Source organism: Hyperolius riggenbachi, chromosome 4 (assembly GCF_040937935.1).
Source record: "Hyperolius riggenbachi isolate aHypRig1 chromosome 4, aHypRig1.pri, whole genome shotgun sequence".
Taxonomy (NCBI): domain Eukaryota; kingdom Metazoa; phylum Chordata; class Amphibia; order Anura; family Hyperoliidae; genus Hyperolius; species Hyperolius riggenbachi.
In genome coordinates, this window is record NC_090649.1 from 50,499,878 (window position 1) to 50,523,394 (window position 23,517).

General features: G+C 44.3%; 41 non-coding genes across 41 annotated transcripts; all 41 read right to left on the minus strand.

Moving 5' to 3' along the window:
- Positions 1-162: 162 nt before the first annotated feature.
- On the minus strand, positions 163-234 carry TRNAA-CGC (transfer RNA alanine (anticodon CGC)). Its single transcript has one exon. It is a non-coding gene; the product is annotated as a tRNA-Ala (tRNA).
- A 314-nt stretch (positions 235-548) lies between these two features.
- Positions 549-620, minus strand: TRNAA-UGC (transfer RNA alanine (anticodon UGC)). Its single transcript has one exon. It is a non-coding gene; the product is annotated as a tRNA-Ala (tRNA).
- A 665-nt stretch (positions 621-1,285) lies between these two features.
- On the minus strand, positions 1,286-1,357 carry TRNAA-CGC (transfer RNA alanine (anticodon CGC)). The gene has a single exon. It is a non-coding gene; the product is annotated as a tRNA-Ala (tRNA).
- A 314-nt stretch (positions 1,358-1,671) lies between these two features.
- TRNAA-UGC (transfer RNA alanine (anticodon UGC)) lies at positions 1,672-1,743 on the minus strand. Its single transcript has one exon. It is a non-coding gene; the product is annotated as a tRNA-Ala (tRNA).
- Positions 1,744-2,396: 653 nt separating this feature from the next.
- Positions 2,397-2,468, minus strand: TRNAA-CGC (transfer RNA alanine (anticodon CGC)). The gene has a single exon. It is a non-coding gene; the product is annotated as a tRNA-Ala (tRNA).
- Positions 2,469-2,782: 314 nt separating this feature from the next.
- TRNAA-UGC (transfer RNA alanine (anticodon UGC)) lies at positions 2,783-2,854 on the minus strand. Its single transcript has one exon. It is a non-coding gene; the product is annotated as a tRNA-Ala (tRNA).
- A 653-nt stretch (positions 2,855-3,507) lies between these two features.
- On the minus strand, positions 3,508-3,579 carry TRNAA-CGC (transfer RNA alanine (anticodon CGC)). The gene has a single exon. It is a non-coding gene; the product is annotated as a tRNA-Ala (tRNA).
- Positions 3,580-3,893: 314 nt separating this feature from the next.
- TRNAA-UGC (transfer RNA alanine (anticodon UGC)) lies at positions 3,894-3,965 on the minus strand. The gene has a single exon. It is a non-coding gene; the product is annotated as a tRNA-Ala (tRNA).
- A 720-nt stretch (positions 3,966-4,685) lies between these two features.
- On the minus strand, positions 4,686-4,757 carry TRNAA-CGC (transfer RNA alanine (anticodon CGC)). Its single transcript has one exon. It is a non-coding gene; the product is annotated as a tRNA-Ala (tRNA).
- Positions 4,758-5,071: 314 nt separating this feature from the next.
- Positions 5,072-5,143, minus strand: TRNAA-UGC (transfer RNA alanine (anticodon UGC)). Its single transcript has one exon. It is a non-coding gene; the product is annotated as a tRNA-Ala (tRNA).
- A 653-nt stretch (positions 5,144-5,796) lies between these two features.
- Positions 5,797-5,868, minus strand: TRNAA-CGC (transfer RNA alanine (anticodon CGC)). Its single transcript has one exon. It is a non-coding gene; the product is annotated as a tRNA-Ala (tRNA).
- Positions 5,869-6,182: 314 nt separating this feature from the next.
- On the minus strand, positions 6,183-6,254 carry TRNAA-UGC (transfer RNA alanine (anticodon UGC)). Its single transcript has one exon. It is a non-coding gene; the product is annotated as a tRNA-Ala (tRNA).
- Positions 6,255-6,907: 653 nt separating this feature from the next.
- On the minus strand, positions 6,908-6,979 carry TRNAA-CGC (transfer RNA alanine (anticodon CGC)). Its single transcript has one exon. It is a non-coding gene; the product is annotated as a tRNA-Ala (tRNA).
- A 314-nt stretch (positions 6,980-7,293) lies between these two features.
- TRNAA-UGC (transfer RNA alanine (anticodon UGC)) lies at positions 7,294-7,365 on the minus strand. The gene has a single exon. It is a non-coding gene; the product is annotated as a tRNA-Ala (tRNA).
- A 720-nt stretch (positions 7,366-8,085) lies between these two features.
- On the minus strand, positions 8,086-8,157 carry TRNAA-CGC (transfer RNA alanine (anticodon CGC)). The gene has a single exon. It is a non-coding gene; the product is annotated as a tRNA-Ala (tRNA).
- Positions 8,158-8,471: 314 nt separating this feature from the next.
- On the minus strand, positions 8,472-8,543 carry TRNAA-UGC (transfer RNA alanine (anticodon UGC)). Its single transcript has one exon. It is a non-coding gene; the product is annotated as a tRNA-Ala (tRNA).
- A 720-nt stretch (positions 8,544-9,263) lies between these two features.
- Positions 9,264-9,335, minus strand: TRNAA-CGC (transfer RNA alanine (anticodon CGC)). Its single transcript has one exon. It is a non-coding gene; the product is annotated as a tRNA-Ala (tRNA).
- Positions 9,336-10,425: 1,090 nt separating this feature from the next.
- TRNAA-CGC (transfer RNA alanine (anticodon CGC)) lies at positions 10,426-10,497 on the minus strand. Its single transcript has one exon. It is a non-coding gene; the product is annotated as a tRNA-Ala (tRNA).
- Positions 10,498-10,811: 314 nt separating this feature from the next.
- TRNAA-UGC (transfer RNA alanine (anticodon UGC)) lies at positions 10,812-10,883 on the minus strand. Its single transcript has one exon. It is a non-coding gene; the product is annotated as a tRNA-Ala (tRNA).
- Positions 10,884-11,002: 119 nt separating this feature from the next.
- On the minus strand, positions 11,003-11,074 carry TRNAA-UGC (transfer RNA alanine (anticodon UGC)). Its single transcript has one exon. It is a non-coding gene; the product is annotated as a tRNA-Ala (tRNA).
- A 720-nt stretch (positions 11,075-11,794) lies between these two features.
- Positions 11,795-11,866, minus strand: TRNAA-CGC (transfer RNA alanine (anticodon CGC)). The gene has a single exon. It is a non-coding gene; the product is annotated as a tRNA-Ala (tRNA).
- Positions 11,867-12,180: 314 nt separating this feature from the next.
- On the minus strand, positions 12,181-12,252 carry TRNAA-UGC (transfer RNA alanine (anticodon UGC)). Its single transcript has one exon. It is a non-coding gene; the product is annotated as a tRNA-Ala (tRNA).
- A 708-nt stretch (positions 12,253-12,960) lies between these two features.
- On the minus strand, positions 12,961-13,032 carry TRNAA-CGC (transfer RNA alanine (anticodon CGC)). The gene has a single exon. It is a non-coding gene; the product is annotated as a tRNA-Ala (tRNA).
- A 314-nt stretch (positions 13,033-13,346) lies between these two features.
- TRNAA-UGC (transfer RNA alanine (anticodon UGC)) lies at positions 13,347-13,418 on the minus strand. Its single transcript has one exon. It is a non-coding gene; the product is annotated as a tRNA-Ala (tRNA).
- Positions 13,419-13,732: 314 nt separating this feature from the next.
- On the minus strand, positions 13,733-13,804 carry TRNAA-UGC (transfer RNA alanine (anticodon UGC)). Its single transcript has one exon. It is a non-coding gene; the product is annotated as a tRNA-Ala (tRNA).
- Positions 13,805-14,512: 708 nt separating this feature from the next.
- TRNAA-CGC (transfer RNA alanine (anticodon CGC)) lies at positions 14,513-14,584 on the minus strand. The gene has a single exon. It is a non-coding gene; the product is annotated as a tRNA-Ala (tRNA).
- A 314-nt stretch (positions 14,585-14,898) lies between these two features.
- On the minus strand, positions 14,899-14,970 carry TRNAA-UGC (transfer RNA alanine (anticodon UGC)). The gene has a single exon. It is a non-coding gene; the product is annotated as a tRNA-Ala (tRNA).
- Positions 14,971-15,284: 314 nt separating this feature from the next.
- On the minus strand, positions 15,285-15,356 carry TRNAA-UGC (transfer RNA alanine (anticodon UGC)). Its single transcript has one exon. It is a non-coding gene; the product is annotated as a tRNA-Ala (tRNA).
- Positions 15,357-16,076: 720 nt separating this feature from the next.
- Positions 16,077-16,148, minus strand: TRNAA-CGC (transfer RNA alanine (anticodon CGC)). The gene has a single exon. It is a non-coding gene; the product is annotated as a tRNA-Ala (tRNA).
- Positions 16,149-16,462: 314 nt separating this feature from the next.
- On the minus strand, positions 16,463-16,534 carry TRNAA-UGC (transfer RNA alanine (anticodon UGC)). Its single transcript has one exon. It is a non-coding gene; the product is annotated as a tRNA-Ala (tRNA).
- Positions 16,535-17,254: 720 nt separating this feature from the next.
- TRNAA-CGC (transfer RNA alanine (anticodon CGC)) lies at positions 17,255-17,326 on the minus strand. Its single transcript has one exon. It is a non-coding gene; the product is annotated as a tRNA-Ala (tRNA).
- Positions 17,327-17,640: 314 nt separating this feature from the next.
- TRNAA-UGC (transfer RNA alanine (anticodon UGC)) lies at positions 17,641-17,712 on the minus strand. The gene has a single exon. It is a non-coding gene; the product is annotated as a tRNA-Ala (tRNA).
- A 653-nt stretch (positions 17,713-18,365) lies between these two features.
- TRNAA-CGC (transfer RNA alanine (anticodon CGC)) lies at positions 18,366-18,437 on the minus strand. The gene has a single exon. It is a non-coding gene; the product is annotated as a tRNA-Ala (tRNA).
- A 314-nt stretch (positions 18,438-18,751) lies between these two features.
- Positions 18,752-18,823, minus strand: TRNAA-UGC (transfer RNA alanine (anticodon UGC)). Its single transcript has one exon. It is a non-coding gene; the product is annotated as a tRNA-Ala (tRNA).
- Positions 18,824-19,476: 653 nt separating this feature from the next.
- TRNAA-CGC (transfer RNA alanine (anticodon CGC)) lies at positions 19,477-19,548 on the minus strand. The gene has a single exon. It is a non-coding gene; the product is annotated as a tRNA-Ala (tRNA).
- Positions 19,549-19,862: 314 nt separating this feature from the next.
- On the minus strand, positions 19,863-19,934 carry TRNAA-UGC (transfer RNA alanine (anticodon UGC)). Its single transcript has one exon. It is a non-coding gene; the product is annotated as a tRNA-Ala (tRNA).
- Positions 19,935-20,654: 720 nt separating this feature from the next.
- On the minus strand, positions 20,655-20,726 carry TRNAA-CGC (transfer RNA alanine (anticodon CGC)). The gene has a single exon. It is a non-coding gene; the product is annotated as a tRNA-Ala (tRNA).
- Positions 20,727-21,040: 314 nt separating this feature from the next.
- On the minus strand, positions 21,041-21,112 carry TRNAA-UGC (transfer RNA alanine (anticodon UGC)). Its single transcript has one exon. It is a non-coding gene; the product is annotated as a tRNA-Ala (tRNA).
- A 720-nt stretch (positions 21,113-21,832) lies between these two features.
- On the minus strand, positions 21,833-21,904 carry TRNAA-CGC (transfer RNA alanine (anticodon CGC)). The gene has a single exon. It is a non-coding gene; the product is annotated as a tRNA-Ala (tRNA).
- Positions 21,905-22,994: 1,090 nt separating this feature from the next.
- Positions 22,995-23,066, minus strand: TRNAA-CGC (transfer RNA alanine (anticodon CGC)). Its single transcript has one exon. It is a non-coding gene; the product is annotated as a tRNA-Ala (tRNA).
- A 314-nt stretch (positions 23,067-23,380) lies between these two features.
- On the minus strand, positions 23,381-23,452 carry TRNAA-UGC (transfer RNA alanine (anticodon UGC)). Its single transcript has one exon. It is a non-coding gene; the product is annotated as a tRNA-Ala (tRNA).
- Between the last annotated feature and the right edge of the window lie 65 nt (positions 23,453-23,517).

The following is a 23,517-nucleotide window of genomic DNA, read 5'->3' on the forward strand; positions in this document are numbered from 1 at the left end:
AGGCTGAAGTGCATTTTATTGGCTCTATTCCAAGGTGCATAGCGTTTGCATGAAAGTCAGAAATATTGACAACTCACTAAGCATCTGTAACAGGAAACATTGGCGCTTCCGGTATGGGATCCATTAGCGCAAGGGGGACTTTGCAGTATGTAGAAGAAAAGCTGGAGATGCCAGGGATTGAACCCGGGGCCTCATACATGCGAAGCATGCGCTCTACCTCTGAGCTACATCCCCCAATGCTGTCAGCAGTGTCGTGGTACCTCAGCAGGCCTTTATCTCCTACAGCAGAAAATGGTAATTAGCAGCTGTTTAAGTTGGAAAGTGATGTTACGGATCATTTTTAAAATTTTTCAGTAAATCCGCATTTGGCTAAGGGCCAATTTTTTTCCCACAAAATAGGTGGAACCTTTCATTTCACGAACAATAAGAGTTTGCATTAAAGTCAGAATTGTTGACACCTCACTAAGCATCTGCAGCAGGAAACATTGGCGCTTCCGGTATGGGATCCAGTAGCGGAAGGGGGCCTTAGCAGTTTGTAGAAGAAAAGCTGGAGATGCCGGGGATTGAACCCGGGGCTTCATACATGCAAAGCATGCGCTCTACCACTGAGCTACATCCCCTTTGACGTTCGCTATGGAGATGCACAATCAGTAGATTCGTACGGCACACCACTTTTCAGAATCTACCTGCTGTCATTGAGTACCTGGTAAATGGCAAGTTCTATCAATGGTACAGGTTTCTCTGCCTGAAATTATGTTAAAGCTTGATATGATCCTCTAAAAACTTGGCTTCTCAAGCAGGTTGCTTAAGGGGTAATATTGGATGTTAAACTCTCATTCATGCCAATCATTCATTTCCTAACCTCTTCTTGTCATCTTTATCTCCTCCATCACTTCCTGACTCTTGATGCTGCTTAATTGCTTGCAAAGGCCTGGATTAAATCCTGCATTGAATCTTAAATCATCCTCCTGTGTGGCCTAAAAGAAAAAGTCTGGTACACACCATGCAATTTCCCATCAGACAGATGGGTCGATAGATAATCTTCGACAGATCCGATCGGATTTCCGATCGGACCTGATCTATTCGACCCATCTATCTGGCGGGAAATTGCATAGTGTGTACGAGGCTGAAGTGCATTTTATTGGCTCTATTCCAAGGTGCATAGCGTTTGCATGAAAGTCAGAAATATTGACACCTCACTAAGCATCTGTAACAGGAAACATTGGCGCTTCCGGTATGGGATCCATTAGCGCAAGGGGGACTTTGCAGTTTGTAGAAGAAAAGCTGGAGATGCCAGGGATTGAACCCGGGGCCTCATACATGCGAAGCATGCGCTCTACCTCTGAGCTACATCCCCCAATGCTGTCAGCAGTGTCGTGGTACCTCAGCAGGCCTTTATCTCCTACAGCAGAAAATGGTAATTAGCAGCTGTTTAAGTTGGAAAGTGATGTTACGGATCATTTTTAAAATTTTTCAGTAAATCCGCATTTGGCTAAGGGCCAATTTTTTTCCCACAAAATAGGTGGAACCTTTCATTTCACGAACAATAAGAGTTTGCATTAAAGTCAGAATTGTTGACACCTCACTAAGCATCTGCAGCAGGAAACATTGGCGCTTCCGGTATGGGATCCAGTAGCGGAAGGGGGCCTTAGCAGTTTGTAGAAGAAAAGCTGGAGATGCCGGGGATTGAACCCAGGGCCTCATACATGCAAAGCATGCGCTCTACCACTGAGCTACATCCCCTTTGACGTTCGCTATGGAGATGCACAATGAGTAGATTCGTACGGCACACCACTTTTCAGAATCTACCTGCTGTCATTGAGTACCTGGTAAATGGCAAGTTCTATCAATGGTACAGGTTTCTCTGCCTGAAATTATGTTAAAGCTTGATATGATCCTCTAAAAACTTGGCTTCTCAAGCAGGTTGCTTAAGGGGTAATATTGGATGTTAAACTCTCATTCATGCCAATCATTCATTTCCTAACCTCTTCTTGTCATCTTTATCTCCTCCATCACTTCCTGACTCTTGATGCTGCTTAATTGCTTGCAAAGGCCTGGATTAAATCCTGCATTGAATCTTAAATCATCCTCCTGTGTGGCCTAAAAGAAAAAGTCTGGTACACACCATGCAATTTCCCATCAGACAGATGGGTCGATAGATAATCTTCGACAGATCCGATCGGACCTGATCTATTCGACCCATCTATCTGGCGGGAAATTGCATAGTGTGTACGAGGCTGAAGTGCATTTTATTGGCTCTATTCCAAGGTGCATAGCGTTTGCATGAAAGTCAGAAATATTGACACCTCACTAAGCATCTGTAACAGGAAACATTGGCGCTTCCGGTATGGGATCCATTAGCGCAAGGGGGACTTTGCAGTTTGTAGAAGAAAAGCTGGAGATGCCAGGGATTGAACCCGGGGCCTCATACATGCGAAGCATGCGCTCTACCTCTGAGCTACATCCCCCAATGCTGTCAGCAGTGTCGTGGTACCTCAGCAGGCCTTTATCTCCTACAGCAGAAAATGGTAATTAGCAGCTGTTTAAGTTGGAAAGTGATGTTACGGATCATTTTTAAAATTTTTCAGTAAATCCGCATTTGGCTAAGGGCAAATTTTTTTCCCACAAAATAGGTGGAACCTTTCATTTCACGAACAATAAGAGTTTGCATTAAAGTCAGAATTGTTGACACCTCACTAAGCATCTGCAGCAGGAAACATTGGCGCTTCCGGTATGGGATCCAGTAGCGGAAGGGGGCCTTAGCAGTTTGTAGAAGAAAAGCTGGAGATGCCGGGGATTGAACCCGGGGCCTCATACATGCAAAGCATGCGCTCTACCACTGAGCTACATCCCCTTTGACGTTCGCTATGGAGATGCACAATGAGTAGATTCGTACGGCACACCACTTTTCAGAATCTACCTGCTGTCATTGAGTACCTGGTAAATGGCAAGTTCTATCAATGGTACAGGTTTCTCTGCCTGAAATTATGTTAAAGCTTGATATGATCCTCTAAAAACTTGGCTTCTCAAGCAGGTTGCTTAAGGGGTAATATTGGATGTTAAACTCTCATTCATGCCAATCATTCATTTCCTAACCTCTTCTTGTCATCTTTATCTCCTCCATCACTTCCTGACTCTTGATGCTGCTTAATTGCTTGCAAAGGCCTGGATTAAATCCTGCATTGAATCTTAAATCATCCTCCTGTGTGGCCTAAAAGAAAAAGTCTGGTACACACCATGCAATTTCCCATCAGACAGATGGGTCGATAGATAATCTTCGACAGATCCGATCGGACCTGATCTATTCGACCCATCTATCTGGCGGGAAATTGCATAGTGTGTACGAGGCTGAAGTGCATTTTATTGGCTCTATTCCAAGGTGCATAGCGTTTGCATGAAAGTCAGAAATATTGACACCTCACTAAGCATCTGTAACAGGAAACATTGGCGCTTCCGGTATGGGATCCATTAGCGCAAGGGGGACTTTGCAGTTTGTAGAAGAAAAGCTGGAGATGCCAGGGATTGAACCCGGGGCCTCATACATGCGAAGCATGCGCTCTACCTCTGAGCTACATCCCCCAATGCTGTCAGCAGTGTCGTGGTACCTCAGCAGGCCTTTATCTCCTACAGCAGAAAATGGTAATTAGCAGCTGTTTAAGTTGGAAAGTGATGTTACGGATCATTTTTAAAATTTTTCAGTAAATCCGCATTTGGCTAAGGGCCAATTTTTTTCCCACAAAATAGGTGGAACCTTTCATTTCACGAACAATAAGAGTTTGCATTAAAGTCAGAATTGTTGACACCTCACTAAGCATCTGCAGCAGGAAACATTGGCGCTTCCGGTATGGGATCCAGTAGCGGAAGGGGGCCTTAGCAGTTTGTAGAAGAAAAGCTGGAGATGCCGGGGATTGAACCCGGGGCCTCATACATGCAAAGCATGCGCTCTACCACTGAGCTACATCCCCTTTGACGTTCACTATGGAGATGCACAATGAGTAGATTTGTACGGCACACCACTTTTCAGAATCTACCTGCTGTCATTGAGTACCTGGTAAATGGCAAGTTCTATCAATGGTACAGGTTTCTCTGCCTGAAATTATGTTAAAGCTTGATATGATCCTCTAAAAACTTGGCTTCTCAAGCAGGTTGCTTAAGGGGTAATATTGGATGTTAAACTCTCATTCATGCCAATCATTCATTTCCTAACCTCTTCTTGTCATCTTTATCTCCTCCATCACTTCCTGACTCTTGATGCTGCTTAATTGCTTGCAAAGGCCTGGATTAAATCCTGCATTGAATCTTAAATCATCCTCCTGTGTGGCCTAAAAGAAAAAGTCTGGTACACACCATGCAATTTCCCATCAGACAGATGGGTCGATAGATAATCTTCGACAGATCCGATCGGATTTCCGATCGATTTTCTGATCACTTCAATGCAAATCGATCAGAAAAACGATCGGAAATCAGATCGGACCTGATCTATTCGAGCCATCTATCTGGCGGGAAATTGCATAGTGTGTACGAGGCTGAAGTGCATTTTATTGGCTCTATTCCAAGGTGCATAGCGTTTGCATGAAAGTCAGAAATATTGACACCTCACTAAGCATCTGTAACAGGAAACATTGGCGCTTCCGGTATGGGATCCATTAGCGCAAGGGGGACTTTGCAGTTTGTAGAAGAAAAGCTGGAGATGCCAGGGATTGAACCCGGGGCCTCATACATGCGAAGCATGCGCTCTACCTCTGAGCTACATCCCCCAATGCTGTCAGCAGTGTCGTGGTACCTCAGCAGGCCTTTATCTCCTACAGCAGAAAATGGTAATTAGCAGCTGTTTAAGTTGGAAAGTGATGTTACGGATCATTTTTAAAATTTTTCAGTAAATCCGCATTTGGCTAAGGGCCAATTTTTTTCCCACAAAATAGGTGGAACCTTTCATTTCACGAACAATAAGAGTTTGCATTAAAGTCAGAATTGTTGACACCTCACTAAGCATCTGCAGCAGGAAACATTGGCGCTTCCGGTATGGGATCCAGTAGCGGAAGGGGGCCTTAGCAGTTTGTAGAAGAAAAGCTGGAGATGCCAGGGATTGAACCCGGGGCCTCATACATGCAAAGCATGCGCTCTACCACTGAGCTACATCCCCTTTGACGTTCGCTATGGAGATGCACAATGAGTAGATTCGTACGGCACACCACTTTTCAGAATCTACCTGCTGTCATTGAGTACCTGGTAAATGGCAAGTTCTATCAATGGTACAGGTTTCTCTGCCTGAAATTATGTTAAAGCTTGATATGATCCTCTAAAAACTTGGCTTCTCAAGCAGGTTGCTTAAGGGGTAATATTGGATGTTAAACTCTCATTCATGCCAATCATTCATTTCCTAACCTCTTCTTGTCATCTTTATCTCCTCCATCACTTCCTGACTCTTGATGCTGCTTAATTGCTTGCAAAGGCCTGGATTAAATCCTGCATTGAATCTTAAATCATCCTCCTGTGTGGCCTAAAAGAAAAAGTCTGGTACACACCATGCAATTTCCCATCAGACAGATGGGTCGATAGATAATCTTCGACAGATCCGATCGGACCTGATCTATTCGACCCATCTATCTGGCGGGAAATTGCATAGTGTGTACGAGGCTGAAGTGCATTTTATTGGCTCTATTCCAAGGTGCATAGCGTTTGCATGAAAGTCAGAAATATTGACACCTCACTAAGCATCTGTAACAGGAAACATTGGCGCTTCCGGTATGGGATCCATTAGCGCAAGGGGGACTTTGCAGTTTGTAGAAGAAAAGCCGGAGATGCCAGGGATTGAACCCGGGGCCTCATACATGCGAAGCATGCGCTCTACCTCTGAGCTACATCCCCCAATGCTGTCAGCAGTGTCGTGGTACCTCAGCAGGCCTTTATCTCCTACAGCAGAAAATGGTAATTAGCAGCTGTTTAAGTTGGAAAGTGATGTTACGGATCATTTTTAAAATTTTTCAGTAAATCCGCATTTGGCTAAGGGCCAATTTTTTTCCCACAAAATAGGTGGAACCTTTCATTTCACGAACAATAAGAGTTTGCATTAAAGTCAGAATTGTTGACACCTCACTAAGCATCTGCAGCAGGAAACATTGGCGCTTCCGGTATGGGATCCAGTAGCGGAAGGGGGCCTTAGCAGTTTGTAGAAGAAAAGCTGGAGATGCCGGGGATTGAACCCGGGGCCTCATACATGCAAAGCATGCGCTCTACCACTGAGCTACATCCCCTTTGACGTTCGCTATGGAGATGCACAATGAGTAGATTCGTACGGCACACCACTTTTCAGAATCTACCTGCTGTCATTGAGTACCTGGTAAATGGCAAGTTCTATCAATGGTACAGGTTTCTCTGCCTGAAATTATGTTAAAGCTTGATATGATCCTCTAAAAACTTGGCTTCTCAAGCAGGTTGCTTAAGGGGTAATATTGGATGTTAAACTCTCATTCATGCCAATCATTCATTTCCTAACCTCTTCTTGTCATCTTTATCTCCTCCATCACTTCCTGACTCTTGATGCTGCTTAATTGCTTGCAAAGGCCTGGATTAAATCCTGCATTGAATCTTAAATCATCCTCCTGTGTGGCCTAAAAGAAAAAGTCTGGTACACACCATGCAATTTCCCATCAGACAGATGGGTCGATAGATAATCTTCGACAGATCCGATCGGACCTGATCTATTCGACCCATCTATCTGGCGGGAAATTGCATAGTGTGTACGAGGCTGAAGTGCATTTTATTGGCTCTATTCCAAGGTGCATAGCGTTTGCATGAAAGTCAGAAATATTGACACCTCACTAAGCATCTGTAACAGGAAACATTGGCGCTTCCGGTATGGGATCCATTAGCGCAAGGGGGACTTTGCAGTTTGTAGAAGAAAAGCTGGAGATGCCAGGGATTGAACCCGGGGCCTCATACATGCGAAGCATGCGCTCTACCTCTGAGCTACATCCCCCAATGCTGTCAGCAGTGTCGTGGTACCTCAGCAGGCCTTTATCTCCTACAGCAGAAAATGGTAATTAGCAGCTGTTTAAGTTGGAAAGTGATGTTACGGATCATTTTTAAAATTTTTCAGTAAATCCGCATTTGGCTAAGGGCCAATTTTTTTCCCACAAAATAGGTGGAACCTTTCATTTCACGAACAATAAGAGTTTGCATTAAAGTCAGAATTGTTGACACCTCACTAAGCATCTGCAGCAGGAAACATTGGCGCTTCCGGTATGGGATCCAGTAGCGGAAGGGGGCCTTAGCAGTTTGTAGAAGAAAAGCTGGAGATGCCGGGGATTGAACCCGGGGCCTCATACATGCAAAGCATGCGCTCTACCACTGAGCTACATCCCCTTTGACGTTCGCTATGGAGATGCACAATGAGTAGATTCGTACGGCACACCACTTTTCAGAATCTACCTGCTGTCATTGAGTACCTGGTAAATGGCAAGTTCTATCAATGGTACAGGTTTCTCTGCCTGAAATTATGTTAAAGCTTGATATGATCCTCTAAAAACTTGGCTTCTCAAGCAGGTTGCTTAAGGGGTAATATTGGATGTTAAACTCTCATTCATGCCAATCATTCATTTCCTAACCTCTTCTTGTCATCTTTATCTCCTCCATCACTTCATGACTCTTGATGCTGCTTAATTGCTTGCAAAGGCCTGGATAAAATCCTGCATTGAATCTTAAATCATCCTCCTGTGTGGCCTAAAAGAAAAAGTCTGGTACACACCATGCAATTTCCCATCAGACAGATGGGTCGATAGATAATCTTCGACAGATCCGATCGGATTTCCGATCGATTTTCTGATCACTTCAATGCAAATCGATCAGAAAAACGATCGGAAATCAGATCGGACCTGATCTATTCGACCCATCTATCTGGCGGGAAATTGCATAGTGTGTACGAGGCTGAAGTGCATTTTATTGGCTCTATTCCAAGGTGCATAGCGTTTGCATGAAAGTCAGAAATATTGACACCTCACTAAGCATCTGTAACAGGAAACATTGGCGCTTCCGGTATGGGATCCATTAGCGCAAGGGGGACTTTGCAGTTTGTAGAAGAAAAGCTGGAGATGCCAGGGATTGAACCCGGGGCCTCATACATGCGAAGCATGCGCTCTACCTCTGAGCTACATCCCCCAATGCTGTCAGCAGTGTCGTGGTACCTCAGCAGGCCTTTATCTCCTACAGCAGAAAATGGTAATTAGCAGCTGTTTACGTTGGAAAGTGATGTTACGGATCATTTTTAAAATTTTTCAGTAAATCCGCATTTGGCTAAGGGCCAATTTTTTTCCCACAAAATAGGTGGAACCTTTCATTTCACGAACAATAAGAGTTTGCATTAAAGTCAGAATTGTTGACACCTCACTAAGCATCTGCAGCAGGAAACATTGGCGCTTCCGGTATGGGATCCAGTAGCGGAAGGGGGCCTTAGCAGTTTGTAGAAGAAAAGCTGGAGATGCCGGGGATTGAACCCGGGGCCTCATACATGCAAAGCATGCGCTCTACCACTGAGCTACATCCCCTTTGACGTTCGCTATGGAGATGCACAATGAGTAGATTCGTACGGCACACCACTTTTCAGAATCTACCTGCTGTCATTGAGTACCTGGTAAATGGCAAGTTCTATCAATGGTACAGGTTTCTCTGCCTGAAATTATGTTAAAGCTTGATATGATCCTCTAAAAACTTGGCTTCTCAAGCAGGTTGCTTAAGGGGTAATATTGGATGTTAAACTCTCATTCATGCCAATCATTCATTTCCTAACCTCTTCTTGTCATCTTTATCTCCTCCATCACTTCCTGACTCTTGATGCTGCTTAATTGCTTGCAAAGGCCTGGATTAAATCCTGCATTGAATCTTAAATCATCCTCCTGTGTGGCCTAAAAGAAAAAGTCTGGTACACACCATGCAATTTCCCATCAGACAGATGGGTCGATAGATAATCTTCGACAGATCCGATCGGATTTCCGATCGATTTTCTGATCACTTCAATGCAAATCGATCAGAAAAACGATCGGAAATCAGATCGGACCTGATCTATTCGAGCCATCTATCTGGCGGGAAATTGCATAGTGTGTACGAGGCTGAAGTGCATTTTATTGGCTCTATTCCAAGGTGCATAGCGTTTGCATGAAAGTCAGAAATATTGACACCTCACTAAGCATCTGTAACAGGAAACATTGGCGCTTCCGGTATGGGATCCATTAGCGCAAGGGGGACTTTGCAGTTTGTAGAAGAAAAGATGGAGATGCCGGGGATTGAACCCGGGGCCTCATACATGCGAAGCATGCGCTCTACCTCTGAGCTACATCCCCCAATGCTGTCAGCAGTGTCGTGGTACCTCAGCAGGCCTTTATCTGCTACAGCAGAAAATGGTAATTAGCAGCTGTTTAAGTTGGAAAGTGATGTTACGGATCATTTTTAAAATTTTTCAGTAAATCCGCATTTGGCTAAGGGCCAATTTTTTCCCCACAAAATAGGTGGAACCTTTCATTTCACGAACAATAAGAGTTTGCATTAAAGTCAGAATTGTTGACACCTCACTAAGCATCTGCAGCAGGAAACATTGGCGCTTCCGGTATGGGATCCAGTAGCGGAAGGGGGCCTTAGCAGTTTGTAGAAGAAAAGCTGGAGATGCCGGGGATTGAACCCGGGGCCTCATACATGCAAAGAATGCGCTCTACCACTGACGTTCGCTATGGAGATGCACAATGAGTAGATTCGTACGGCACACCACTTTTCAGAATCTACCTGCTGTCATTGAGTACCTGGTAAATGGCAAGTTCTATCAATGGTACAGGTTTCTCTGCCTGAAATTATGTTAAAGCTTGATATGATCCTCTAAAAACTTGGCTTCTCAAGCAGGTTGCTTAAGGGGTAATATTGGATGTTAAACTCTCATTCATGCCAATCATTCATTTCCTAACCTCTTCTTGTCATCTTTATCTCCTCCATCACTTCATGACTCTTGATGCTGCTTAATTGCTTGCAAAGGCCTGGATTAAATCCTGCATTGAATCTTAAATCATCCTCCTGTGTGGCCTAAAAGAAAAAGTCTGGTACACACCATGCAATTTCCCATCAGACAGATGGGTCGATAGATAATCTTCGACAGATCCGATCGGATTTCCGATCGATTTTCTGATCACTTCAATGCAAATCGATCAGAAAAACGATCGGAAATCAGATCGGACCTGATCTATTCGACCCATCTATCTGGCGGGAAATTGCATAGTGTGTACGAGGCTGAAGTGCATTTTATTGGCTCTATTCCAAGGTGCATAGCGTTTGCATGAAAGTCAGAAATATTGACACCTCACTAAACATCTGTAACAGGAAACGTTGGCGCTTCCGGTATGGGATCCATTAGCGCAAGGGGGATTTTGCAGTTTGTAGAAGAAAAGCTGGAGATGCCGGGGATTGAACCCGGGGCCTCATACATGCGAAGCATGCGCTCTACCTCTGAGCTACATCCCCCAATGCTGTCAGCAGCATCGTGGTACCTCAGCAGGCCTTTATCTCCTACAGCAGAAAATGGTAATTAGCAGCTGTTTAAGTTGGAAAGTGATGTTACGGATCATTTTTAAAATTTTTCAGTAAATCCGCATTTGGCTAAGGGCCAATTTTTTTCCCACAAAATAGGTGGAACCTTTCATTTCACGAACAATAAGAGTTTGCATTAAAGTCAGAATTGTTGATACCTCACTAAGCATCTGCAGCAGGAAACATTGGCGCTTCCGGTATGGGATCCAGTAGCGGAAGGGGGCCTTTGCAGTTTGTAGAAGAAAAGCTGGAGATGCCGGGGATTGAACCCGGGGCCTCATACATGCAAAGCATGCACTCTACCACTGAGCTACATCCCCTTTGACGTTGAAATCAAAATTGTTGACACCTCACTAAGCATCTGCAGCAGGAAACATTGGCGCTTCCGGTATGGGATCCAGTAGCGGAAGGGGGCCATAGCAGTTTGTAGAAGAAGAGCTGGAGATGCCGGGGATTGAACCCGGGGCCTCATACATGCAAAGCATGCGCTCTACCACTGAGCTACATCCCCTTTGACGTTCACTATGGTGATGCACAATGAGTAGATTCGTACGGCACACCACTTTTCAGAATCTACCTGCTGTCATTGAGTACCTGGTAAATGGCAAGTTCTATCAATGGTACAGGTTTCTCTGCCTGAAATTATGTTGAAGCTTGATAAGATCCTCTAAAAACTTGGCTTCTCAAGCAGGTTGCTTAAGGGGTAATATTGGATGTTAAACTCTCATTCATGCCAATCATTCATTTCCTAACCTCTTCTTGTCATCTTTATCTCCTCCATCACTTCCTGACTCTTGATGCTGCTTAATTGCTTGCAAAGGCCTGGATTAAATCCTGCATTGAATCTTAAATCATCCTCCTGTGTGGCCTAAAAGAAAAAGTCTGGTACACACCATGCAATTTCCCATCAGACAGATGGGTCGATAGATAATCTTCGACAGATCCGATCGGATTTCCGATCGATTTTCTGATCACTTCAATGCAAATCAATCAGAAAAACGATCGGAAATCAGATCGGACCTGATCTATTCGACCCATCTAACTGGCGGGAAATTGCATAGTGTGTACGAGGCTGAAGTGCATTTTATTGGCTCTATTCCAAGGTGCATAGCGTTTGCATGAAAGTCAGAAATATTGACACCTCACTAAGCATCTGTAACAGGAAACATTGGCGCTTCCGGTATGGGATCCATTAGCGCAAGGGGGACTTTGCAGTTTGTAGAAGAAAAGCTGGAGATGCCGGGGATTGAACCCAGGGCCTCATACTTGCGAAGCATGCGCTCTACCTCTGAGCTACATCCCCCGATGCTGTCAGCAGCATCGTGGTACCTCAGCAGGCCTTTATCTCCTACAGCAGAAAATGGTAATTAGCAGCTGTTTAAGTTGGAAAGTGATGTTACGGATCATTTTTAAAATTTTTCAGTAAATCCGCATTTGGCTAAGGGCCAATTTTTTTCCCACAAAATAGGTGGAACCTTTCATTTCACGAACAATAAGAGTTTGCATTAAAGTCAGAATTGTTGACACCTCACTAAGCAACTGCAGCAGGAAACATTGGCGCTTCCGGTATGGGATCCAGTAGCGGAAGTGGGCTCTAGCAGTTTGTAGAAGAAAAGCTGGAGATGCCAGGGATTGAACCCGGGGCCTCATACATGCAAAGCATGCGCTCTACCACTGAGCAACATCCCCTTTGACGTTCGCTATGGAGATGCACAATGAGTAGATTCGTACAGCACACCACTTTTCAGAATCTACCTGCTGTCATTGAGTACCTGGTAAATGGCAAGTTCTATCAATGGTACAGGTTTCTCTGCCTGAAATTATGTTAAAGCTTGATAAGATCCTCTAAAAACTTGGCTTCTCAAGCAGGTTGCTTAAGGGGTAATATTGGATGTTAAACTCTCATTCATGCCAATCATTCATTTCCTAACCTCTTCTTGTCATCTTTATCTCCTCCATCACTTCCTGACTCTTGATGCTGCTTAATTGCTTCCAAAGGCCTGGATTAAATCCTGCATTGAATCTTAAATCATCCTCCTGTGTGGCCTAAAAGAAAAAGTCTGGTACACACCATGCAATTTCCCATCAGACAGATGGGTCGATAGATAATCTTCGACAGATCCGATCGGATTTCCGATCGATTTTCTGATCACTTCAATGCAAATCAATCAGAAAAACGATCGGACCTGATCTATTCGACCCATCTATCTGGCGGGAAATTGCATAGTGTGTACGAGGCTGAAGTGCATTTTATTGGCTCTATTCCAAGGTGCATAGCGTTTGCATGAAAGTCAGAAATATTGACACCTCACTAAGCATCTGTAACAGGAAACATTGGCGCTTCCGGTATGGGATCCATTAGCGCAAGGGGGACTTTGCAGTTTGTAGAAGAAAAGCTGGAGATGCCGGGGATTGAACCCGGGGCCTCATACATGCGAAGCATGCGCTCTACCTCTGAGCTACATCCCCCGATGCTGTCAGCAGCATCGTGGTACCTCAGCAGGCCTTTATCTCCTACAGCAGAAAATGGTAATTAGCAGCTGTTTAAGTTGGAAAGTGATGTTACGGATCATTTTTAAAATTTTTCAGTAAATCCGCATTTGGCTAAGGGCCAATTTTTTTCCCACAAAATAGGTTGAACCTTTCATTTCACGAACAATAAGAGTTTGCATTAAAGTCAGAATTGTTGACACCTCACTAAGCATCTGCAGCAGGAAACATTGGCGCTTCCGGTATGGGATCCAGTAGCGGAAGGGGGCCTTAGCAGTTTGTAGAAGAAAAGCTGGAGATGCCGGGGATTGAACCCGGGGCCTCATACATGCAAAGCATGCGCTCTACCACTGAGCTACATCCCCCAATGCTGTCAGCAGCATCGTGGTACCTCAGCAGGCCTTTATCTCCTACAGCAGAAAATGGTAATTAGCAGCTGTTTAAGTTGGAAAGTGATGTTACGGATCATTTTTAAAATTTTTCAGTAAATCCGCATTTGGCTAAGGGCCAATTTTTTTCCCACAAAATAGGTGGAACCTTTCATTTCACGAACAATAAGAGTTTGCATTAAAGTCAGAATTGTTGACACCTCACTAAGCATCTGCAGCAGGAAACATTGGCGCTTCCGGTATGGGATCCAGTAGCGGAAGGGGGCTCTAGCAGTTTGTAGAAGAAAAGCTGGAGATGCCAGGGATTGAACCCGGGGCCTCATACATGCAAAGCATGCGCTCTACCACTGAGCTACATCCCCTTTGACGTTCGCTATGGAGATGCACAATGAGTAGATTCGTACGGCACACCACTTTTCAGAATCTACCTGCTGTCATTGAGTACCTGGTAAATGGCAAGTTCTATCAATGGTACAGGTTTCTCTGCCTGAAATTATGTTAAAGCTTGATAAGATCCTCTAAAAACTTGGCTTCTCAAGCAGGTTGCTTAAGGGGTAATATTGGATGTTAAACTCTCATTCATGCCAATCATTCATTTCCTAACCTCTTCTTGTCATCTTTATCTCCTCCATCACTTCCTGACTCTTGATGCTGCTTAATTGCTTGCAAAGGCCTGGATTAAATCCTGCATTGAATCTTAAATCATCCTCCTGTGTGGCCTAAAAGAAAAAGTCTGGTACACACCATGCAATTTCCCATCAGACAGATGGGTCGATAGATAGTCTTCGACAGATCCGATCGGATTTCCGATCGATTTTCTGATCACTTCAATGCAAATCAATCAGAAAAACGATCGGAACTGATCTATTCGACCCATCTATCTGGCGGGAAATTGCATAGTGTGTACGAGGCTGAAGTGCATTTTATTGGCTCTATTCCAAGGTGCATAGCGTTTGCATGAAAGTCAGAAATATTGACACCTCACTAAGCATCTGTAACAGGAAACATTGGCGCTTCCGGTATGGGATCCATTAGCGCAAGGGGGACTTTGCAGTTTGTAGAAGAAAAGCTGGAGATGCCGGGGATTGAACCCGGGGCCTCATACATGCGAAGCATGCGCTCTACCTCTGAGCTACATCCCCCGATGCTGTCAGCAGCATCGTGGTACCTCAGCAGGCCTTTATCTCCTACAGCAGAAAATGGTAATTAGCAGCTGTTTAAGTTGGAAAGTGATGTTACGGATCATTTTTAAAATTTTTCAGTAAATCCGCATTTGGCTAAGGGCCAATTTTTTCCCCACAAAATAGGTGGAACCTTTCATTTCACGAACAATAAGAGTTTGCATTAAAGTCAGAATTGTTGACACCTCACTAAGCATCTGCAGCAGGAAACATTGGCGCTTCCGGTATGGGATCCAGTAGCGGAAGGGGGCCTTAGCAGTTTGTAGAAGAAAAGCTGGAGATGCCGGGGATTGAACCCATGGCCTCATACATGCAAAGCATGCGCTCTACCACTGAGCTACATCCCCCAATGCTGTCAGCAGCATCGTGGTACCTCAGCAGGCCTTTATCTCCTACAGCAGAAAATGGTAATTAGCAGCTGTTTAAGTTGGAAAGTGATGTTACAGATCATTTTTAAAATTTTTCAGTAAATCCGCATTTGGCTAAGGGCCAATTTTTTTCCCACAAAATAGGTGGAACCTTTCATTTCACGAACAATAAGAGTTTGCATTAAAGTCAGAATTGTTGACACCTCACTAAGCATCTGCAGCAGGAAACATTGGCGCTTCCGGTATGGGATCCAGTAGCGGAAGGGGGCTCTAGCAGTTTGTAGAAGAAAAGCTGGAGATGCCAGGGATTGAACCTGGGGCCTCATACATGCAAAGCATGCGCTCTACCACTGAGCTACATCCCCTTTGACGTTCGCTATGGAGATGCACAATGAGTAGATTCGTACGGCACACCACTTTTCAGAATCTACCTGCTGTCATTGAGTACCTGGTAAATGGCAAGTTCTATCAATGGTACAGGTTTCTCTGCCTGAAATTATGTTAAAGCTTGATAAGATCCTCTAAAAACTTGGCTTCTCAAGCAGGTTGCTTAAGGGGTAATATTGGATGTTAAACTCTCATTCATGCCAATCATTCATTTCCTAACCTCTTCTTGTCATCTTTATCTCCTCCATCACTTCCTGACTCTTGATGCTGCTTAATTGCTTGCAAAGGCCTGGATTAAATCCTGCATTGAATCTTAAATCATCCTCCTGTGTGGCCTAAAAGAAAAAGTCTGGTACACACCATGCAATTTCCCATCAGACAGATGGGTCGATAGATAATCTTCGACAGATCCGATCGGATTTCCGATCGATTTTCTGATCACTTCAATGCAAATCAATCAGAAAAACGATCGGAAATCAGATCGGACCTGATCTATTCGACCCATCTATCTGGCGGGAAATTGCATAGTGTGTACGAGGCTGAAGTGCATTTTATTGGCTCTATTCCAAGGTGCATAGCGTTTGCATGAAAGTCAGAAATATTGACACCTCACTAAGCATCTGTAACAGGAAACATTGGCGCTTCCGGTATGGGATCCATTAGCGCAAGGGGGACTTTGCAGTTTGTAGAAGAAAAGCTGGAGATGCCAGGGATTGAACCCGGGGCCTCATACATGCGAAGCATGCGCTCTACCTCTGAGCTACATCCCCCAATGCTGTCAGCAGTGTCGTGGTACCTCAGCAGGCCTTTATCTCCTACAGCAGAAAATGGTAATTAGCAGCTGTTTAAGTTGGAAAGTGATGTTACGGATCATTTTTAAAATTTTTCAGTAAATCCGCATTTGGCTAAGGGCCAATTTTTTTCCCACAAAATAGGTGGAACCTTTCATTTCACGAACAATAAGAGTTTGCATTAAAGTCAGAATTGTTGACACCTCACTAAGCATCTGCAGCAGGAAACATTGGCGCTTCCGGTATGGGATCCAGTAGCGGAAGGGGGCCTTAGCAGTTTGTAGAAGAAAAGCTGGAGATGCCGGGGATTGAACCCGGGGCCTCATACATGCAAAGCATGCGCTCTACCACTGAGCTACATCCCCTTTGACGTTCACTATGGAGATGCACAATGAGTAGATTTGTACGGCACACCACTTTTCAGAATCTACCTGCTGTCATTGAGTACCTGGTAAATGGCAAGTTCTATCAATGGTACAGGTTTCTCTGCCTGAAATTATGTTAAAGCTTGATATGATCCTCTAAAAACTTGGCTTCTCAAGCAGGTTGCTTAAGGGGTAATATTGGATGTTAAACTCTCATTCATGCCAATCATTCATTTCCTAACCTCTTCTTGTCATCTTTATCTCCTCCATCACTTCCTGACTCTTGATGCTGCTTAATTGCTTGCAAAGGCCTGGATTAAATCCTGCATTGAATCTTAAATCATCCTCCTGTGTGGCCTAAAAGAAAAAGTCTGGTACACACCATGCAATTTCCCATCAGACAGATGGGTCGATAGATAATCTTCGACAGATCCGATCGGATTTCCGATCGATTTTCTGATCACTTCAATGCAAATCGATCAGAAAAACGATCGGAAATCAGATCGGACCTGATCTATTCGAGCCATCTATCTGGCGGGAAATTGCATAGTGTGTACGAGGCTGAAGTGCATTTTATTGGCTCTATTCCAAGGTGCATAGCGTTTGCATGAAAGTCAGAAATATTGACACCTCACTAAGCATCTGTAACAGGAAACATTGGCGCTTCCGGTATGGGATCCATTAGCGCAAGGGGGACTTTGCAGTTTGTAGAAGAAAAGCTGGAGATGCCAGGGATTGAACCCGGGGCCTCATACATGCGAAGCATGCGCTCTACCTCTGAGCTACATCCCCCAATGCTGTCAGCAGTGTCGTGGTACCTCAGCAGGCCTTTATCTCCTACAGCAGAAAATGGTAATTAGCAGCTGTTTAAGTTGGAAAGTGATGTTACGGATCATTTTTAAAATTTTTCAGTAAATCCGCATTTGGCTAAGGGCCAATTTTTTTCCCACAAAATAGGTGGAACCTTTCATTTCACGAACAATAAGAGTTTGCATTAAAGTCAGAATTGTTGACACCTCACTAAGCATCTGCAGCAGGAAACATTGGCGCTTCCGGTATGGGATCCAGTAGCGGAAGGGGGCCTTAGCAGTTTGTAGAAGAAAAGCTGGAGATGCCAGGGATTGAACCCGGGGCCTCATACATGCAAAGCATGCGCTCTACCACTGAGCTACATCCCCTTTGACGTTCGCTATGGAGATGCACAATGAGTAGATTCGTACGGCACACCACTTTTCAGAATCTACCTGCTGTCATTGAGTACCTGGTAAATGGCAAGTTCTATCAATGGTACAGGTTTCTCTGCCTGAAATTATGTTAAAGCTTGATATGATCCTCTAAAAACTTGGCTTCTCAAGCAGGTTGCTTAAGGGGTAATATTGGATGTTAAACTCTCATTCATGCCAATCATTCATTTCCTAACCTCTTCTTGTCATCTTTATCTCCTCCATCACTTCCTGACTCTTGATGCTGCTTAATTGCTTGCAAAGGCCTGGATTAAATCCTGCATTGAATCTTAAATCATCCTCCTGTGTGGCCTAAAAGAAAAAGTCTGGTACACACCATGCAATTTCCCATCAGACAGATGGGTCGATAGATAATCTTCGACAGATCCGATCGGACCTGATCTATTCGACCCATCTATCTGGCGGGAAATTGCATAGTGTGTACGAGGCTGAAGTGCATTTTATTGGCTCTATTCCAAGGTGCATAGCGTTTGCATGAAAGTCAGAAATATTGACACCTCACTAAGCATCTGTAACAGGAAACATTGGCGCTTCCGGTATGGGATCCATTAGCGCAAGGGGGACTTTGCAGTTTGTAGAAGAAAAGCCGGAGATGCCAGGGATTGAACCCGGGGCCTCATACATGCGAAGCATGCGCTCTACCTCTGAGCTACATCCCCCAATGCTGTCAGCAGTGTCGTGGTACCTCAGCAGGCCTTTATCTCCTACAGCAGAAAATGGTAATTAGCAGCTGTTTAAGTTGGAAAGTGATGTTACGGATCATTTTTAAAATTTTTCAGTAAATCCGCATTTGGCTAAGGGCCAATTTTTTTCCCACAAAATAGGTGGAACCTTTCATTTCACGAACAATAAGAGTTTGCATTAAAGTCAGAATTGTTGACACCTCACTAAGCATCTGCAGCAGGAAACATTGGCGCTTCCGGTATGGGATCCAGTAGCGGAAGGGGGCCTTAGCAGTTTGTAGAAGAAAAGCTGGAGATGCCGGGGATTGAACCCGGGGCCTCATACATGCAAAGCATGCGCTCTACCACTGAGCTACATCCCCTTTGACGTTCGCTATGGAGATGCACAATGAGTAGATTCGTACGGCACACCACTTTTCAGAATCTACCTGCTGTCATTGAGTACCTGGTAAATGGCAAGTTCTATCAATGGTACAGGTTTCTCTGCCTGAAATTATGTTAAAGCTTGATATGATCCTCTAAAAACTTGGCTTCTCAAGCAGGTTGCTTAAGGGGTAATATTGGATGTTAAACTCTCATTCATGCCAATCATTCATTTCCTAACCTCTTCTTGTCATCTTTATCTCCTCCATCACTTCCTGACTCTTGATGCTGCTTAATTGCTTGCAAAGGCCTGGATTAAATCCTGCATTGAATCTTAAATCATCCTCCTGTGTGGCCTAAAAGAAAAAGTCTGGTACACACCATGCAATTTCCCATCAGACAGATGGGTCGATAGATAATCTTCGACAGATCCGATCGGACCTGATCTATTCGACCCATCTATCTGGCGGGAAATTGCATAGTGTGTACGAGGCTGAAGTGCATTTTATTGGCTCTATTCCAAGGTGCATAGCGTTTGCATGAAAGTCAGAAATATTGACACCTCACTAAGCATCTGTAACAGGAAACATTGGCGCTTCCGGTATGGGATCCATTAGCGCAAGGGGGACTTTGCAGTTTGTAGAAGAAAAGCTGGAGATGCCAGGGATTGAACCCGGGGCCTCATACATGCGAAGCATGCGCTCTACCTCTGAGCTACATCCCCCAATGCTGTCAGCAGTGTCGTGGTACCTCAGCAGGCCTTTATCTCCTACAGCAGAAAATGGTAATTAGCAGCTGTTTAAGTTGGAAAGTGATGTTACGGATCATTTTTAAAATTTTTCAGTAAATCCGCATTTGGCTAAGGGCCAATTTTTTTCCCACAAAATAGGTGGAACCTTTCATTTCACGAACAATAAGAGTTTGCATTAAAGTCAGAATTGTTGACACCTCACTAAGCATCTGCAGCAGGAAACATTGGCGCTTCCGGTATGGGATCCAGTAGCGGAAGGGGGCCTTAGCAGTTTGTAGAAGAAAAGCTGGAGATGCCGGGGATTGAACCCGGGGCCTCATACATGCAAAGCATGCGCTCTACCACTGAGCTACATCCCCTTTGACGTTCGCTATGGAGATGCACAATGAGTAGATTCGTACGGCACACCACTTTTCAGAATCTACCTGCTGTCATTGAGTACCTGGTAAATGGCAAGTTCTATCAATGGTACAGGTTTCTCTGCCTGAAATTATGTTAAAGCTTGATATGATCCTCTAAAAACTTGGCTTCTCAAGCAGGTTGCTTAAGGGGTAATATTGGATGTTAAACTCTCATTCATGCCAATCATTCATTTCCTAACCTCTTCTTGTCATCTTTATCTCCTCCATCACTTCATGACTCTTGATGCTGCTTAATTGCTTGCAAAGGCCTGGATAAAATCCTGCATTGAATCTTAAATCATCCTCCTGTGTGGCCTAAAAGAAAAAGTCTGGTACACACCATGCAATTTCCCATCAGACAGATGGGTCGATAGATAATCTTCGACAGATCCGATCGGATTTCCGATCGATTTTCTGATCACTTCAATGCAAATCGATCAGAAAAACGATCGGAAATCAGATCGGACCTGATCTATTCGACCCATCTATCTGGCGGGAAATTGCATAGTGTGTACGAGGCTGAAGTGCATTTTATTGGCTCTATTCCAAGGTGCATAGCGTTTGCATGAAAGTCAGAAATATTGACACCTCACTAAGCATCTGTAACAGGAAACATTGGCGCTTCCGGTATGGGATCCATTAGCGCAAGGGGGACTTTGCAGTTTGTAGAAGAAAAGCTGGAGATGCCAGGGATTGAACCCGGGGCCTCATACATGCGAAGCATGCGCTCTACCTCTGAGCTACATCCCCCAATGCTGTCAGCAGTGTCGTGGTACCTCAGCAGGCCTTTATCTCCTACAGCAGAAAATGGTAATTAGCAGCTGTTTAAGTTGGAAAGTGATGTTACGGATCATTTTTAAAATTTTTCAGTAAATCCGCATTTGGCTAAGGGCCAATTTTTTTCCCACAAAATAGGTGGAACCTTTCATTTCACGAACAATAAGAGTTTGCATTAAAGTCAGAATTGTTGACACCTCACTAAGCATCTGCAGCAGGAAACATTGGCGCTTCCGGTATGGGATCCAGTAGCGGAAGGGGGCCTTAGCAGTTTGTAGAAGAAAAGCTGGAGATGCCGGGGATTGAACCCGGGGCCTCATACATGCAAAGCATGCGCTCTACCACTGAGCTACATCCCCTTTGACGTTCGCTATGGAGATGCACAATGAGTAGATTCGTACGGCACACCACTTTTCAGAATCTACCTGCTGTCATTGAGTACCTGGTAAATGGCAAGTTCTATCAATGGTACAGGTTTCTCTGCCTGAAATTATGTTAAAGCTTGATATGATCCTCTAAAAACTTGGCTTCTCAAGCAGGTTGCTTAAGGGGTAATATTGGATGTTAAACTCTCATTCATGCCAATCATTCATTTCCTAACCTCTTCTTGTCATCTTTATCTCCTCCATCACTTCCTGACTCTTGATGCTGCTTAATTGCTTGCAAAGGCCTGGATTAAATCCTGCATTGAATCTTAAATCATCCTCCTGTGTGGCCTAAAAGAAAAAGTCTGGTACACACCATGCAATTTCCCATCAGACAGATGGGTCGATAGATAATCTTCGACAGATCCGATCGGATTTCCGATCGATTTTCTGATCACTTCAATGCAAATCGATCAGAAAAACGATCGGAAATCAGATCGGACCTGATCTATTCGAGCCATCTATCTGGCGGGAAATTGCATAGTGTGTACGAGGCTGAAGTGCATTTTATTGGCTCTATTCCAAGGTGCATAGCGTTTGCATGAAAGTCAGAAATATTGACACCTCACTAAGCATCTGTAACAGGAAACATTGGCGCTTCCGGTATGGGATCCATTAGCGCAAGGGGGACTTTGCAGTTTGTAGAAGAAAAGATGGAGATGCCGGGGATTGAACCCGGGGCCTCATACATGCGAAGCATGCGCTCTACCTCTGAGCTACATCCCCCAATGCTGTCAGCAGTGTCGTGGTACCTCAGCAGGCCTTTATCTGCTACAGCAGAAAATGGTAATTAGCAGCTGTTTAAGTTGGAAAGTGATGTTACGGATCATTTTTAAAATTTTTCAGTAAATCCGCATTTGGCTAAGGGCCAATTTTTTCCCCACAAAATAGGTGGAACCTTTCATTTCACGAACAATAAGAGTTTGCATTAAAGTCAGAATTGTTGACACCTCACTAAGCATCTGCAGCAGGAAACATTGGCGCTTCCGGTATGGGATCCAGTAGCGGAAGGGGGCCTTAGCAGTTTGTAGAAGAAAAGCTGGAGATGCCGGGGATTGAACCCGGGGCCTCATACATGCAAAGAATGCGCTCTACCACTGACGTTCGCTATGGAGATGCACAATGAGTAGATTCGTACGGCACACCACTTTTCAGAATCTACCTGCTGTCATTGAGTACCTGGTAAATGGCAAGTTCTATCAATGGTACAGGTTTCTCTGCCTGAAATTATGTTAAAGCTTGATATGATCCTCTAAAAACTTGGCTTCTCAAGCAGGTTGCTTAAGGGGTAATATTGGATGTTAAACTCTCATTCATGCCAATCATTCATTTCCTAACCTCTTCTTGTCATCTTTATCTCCTCCATCACTTCATGACTCTTGATGCTGCTTAATTGCTTGCAAAGGCCTGGATTAAATCCTGCATTGAATCTTAAATCATCCTCCTGTGTGGCCTAAAAGAAAAAGTCTGGTACACACCATGCAATTTCCCATCAGACAGATGGGTCGATAGATAATCTTCGACAGATCCGATCGGATTTCCGATCGATTTTCTGATCACTTCAATGCAAATCGATCAGAAAAACGATCGGAAATCAGATCGGACCTGATCTATTCGACCCATCTATCTGGCGGGAAATTGCATAGTGTGTACGAGGCTGAAGTGCATTTTATTGGCTCTATTCCAAGGTGCATAGCGTTTGCATGAAAGTCAGAAATATTGACACCTCACTAAACATCTGTAACAGGAAACGTTGGCGCTTCCGGTATGGGATCCATTAGCGCAAGGGGGATTTTGCAGTTTGTAGAAGAAAAGCTGGAGATGCCGGGGATTGAACCCGGGGCCTCATACATGCGAAGCATGCGCTCTACCTCTGAGCTACATCCCCCAATGCTGTCAGCAGCATCGTGGTACCTCAGCAGGCCTTTATCTCCTACAGCAGAAAATGGTAATTAGCAGCTGTTTAAGTTGGAAAGTGATGTTACGGATCATTTTTAAAATTTTTCAGTAAATCCGCATTTGGCTAAGGGCCAATTTTTTTCCCACAAAATAGGTGGAACCTTTCATTTCACGAACAATAAGAGTTTGCATTAAAGTCAGAATTGTTGATACCTCACTAAGCATCTGCAGCAGGAAACATTGGCGCTTCCGGTATGGGATCCAGTAGCGGAAGGGGGCCTTTGCAGTTTGTAGAAGAAAAGCTGGAGATGCCGGGGATTGAACCCGGGGCCTCATACATGCAAAGCATGCACTCTACCACTGAGCTACATCTCCTTTGACGTTGAAATCAAAATTGTTGACACCTCACTAAGCATCTGCAGCAGGAAACATTGGCGCTT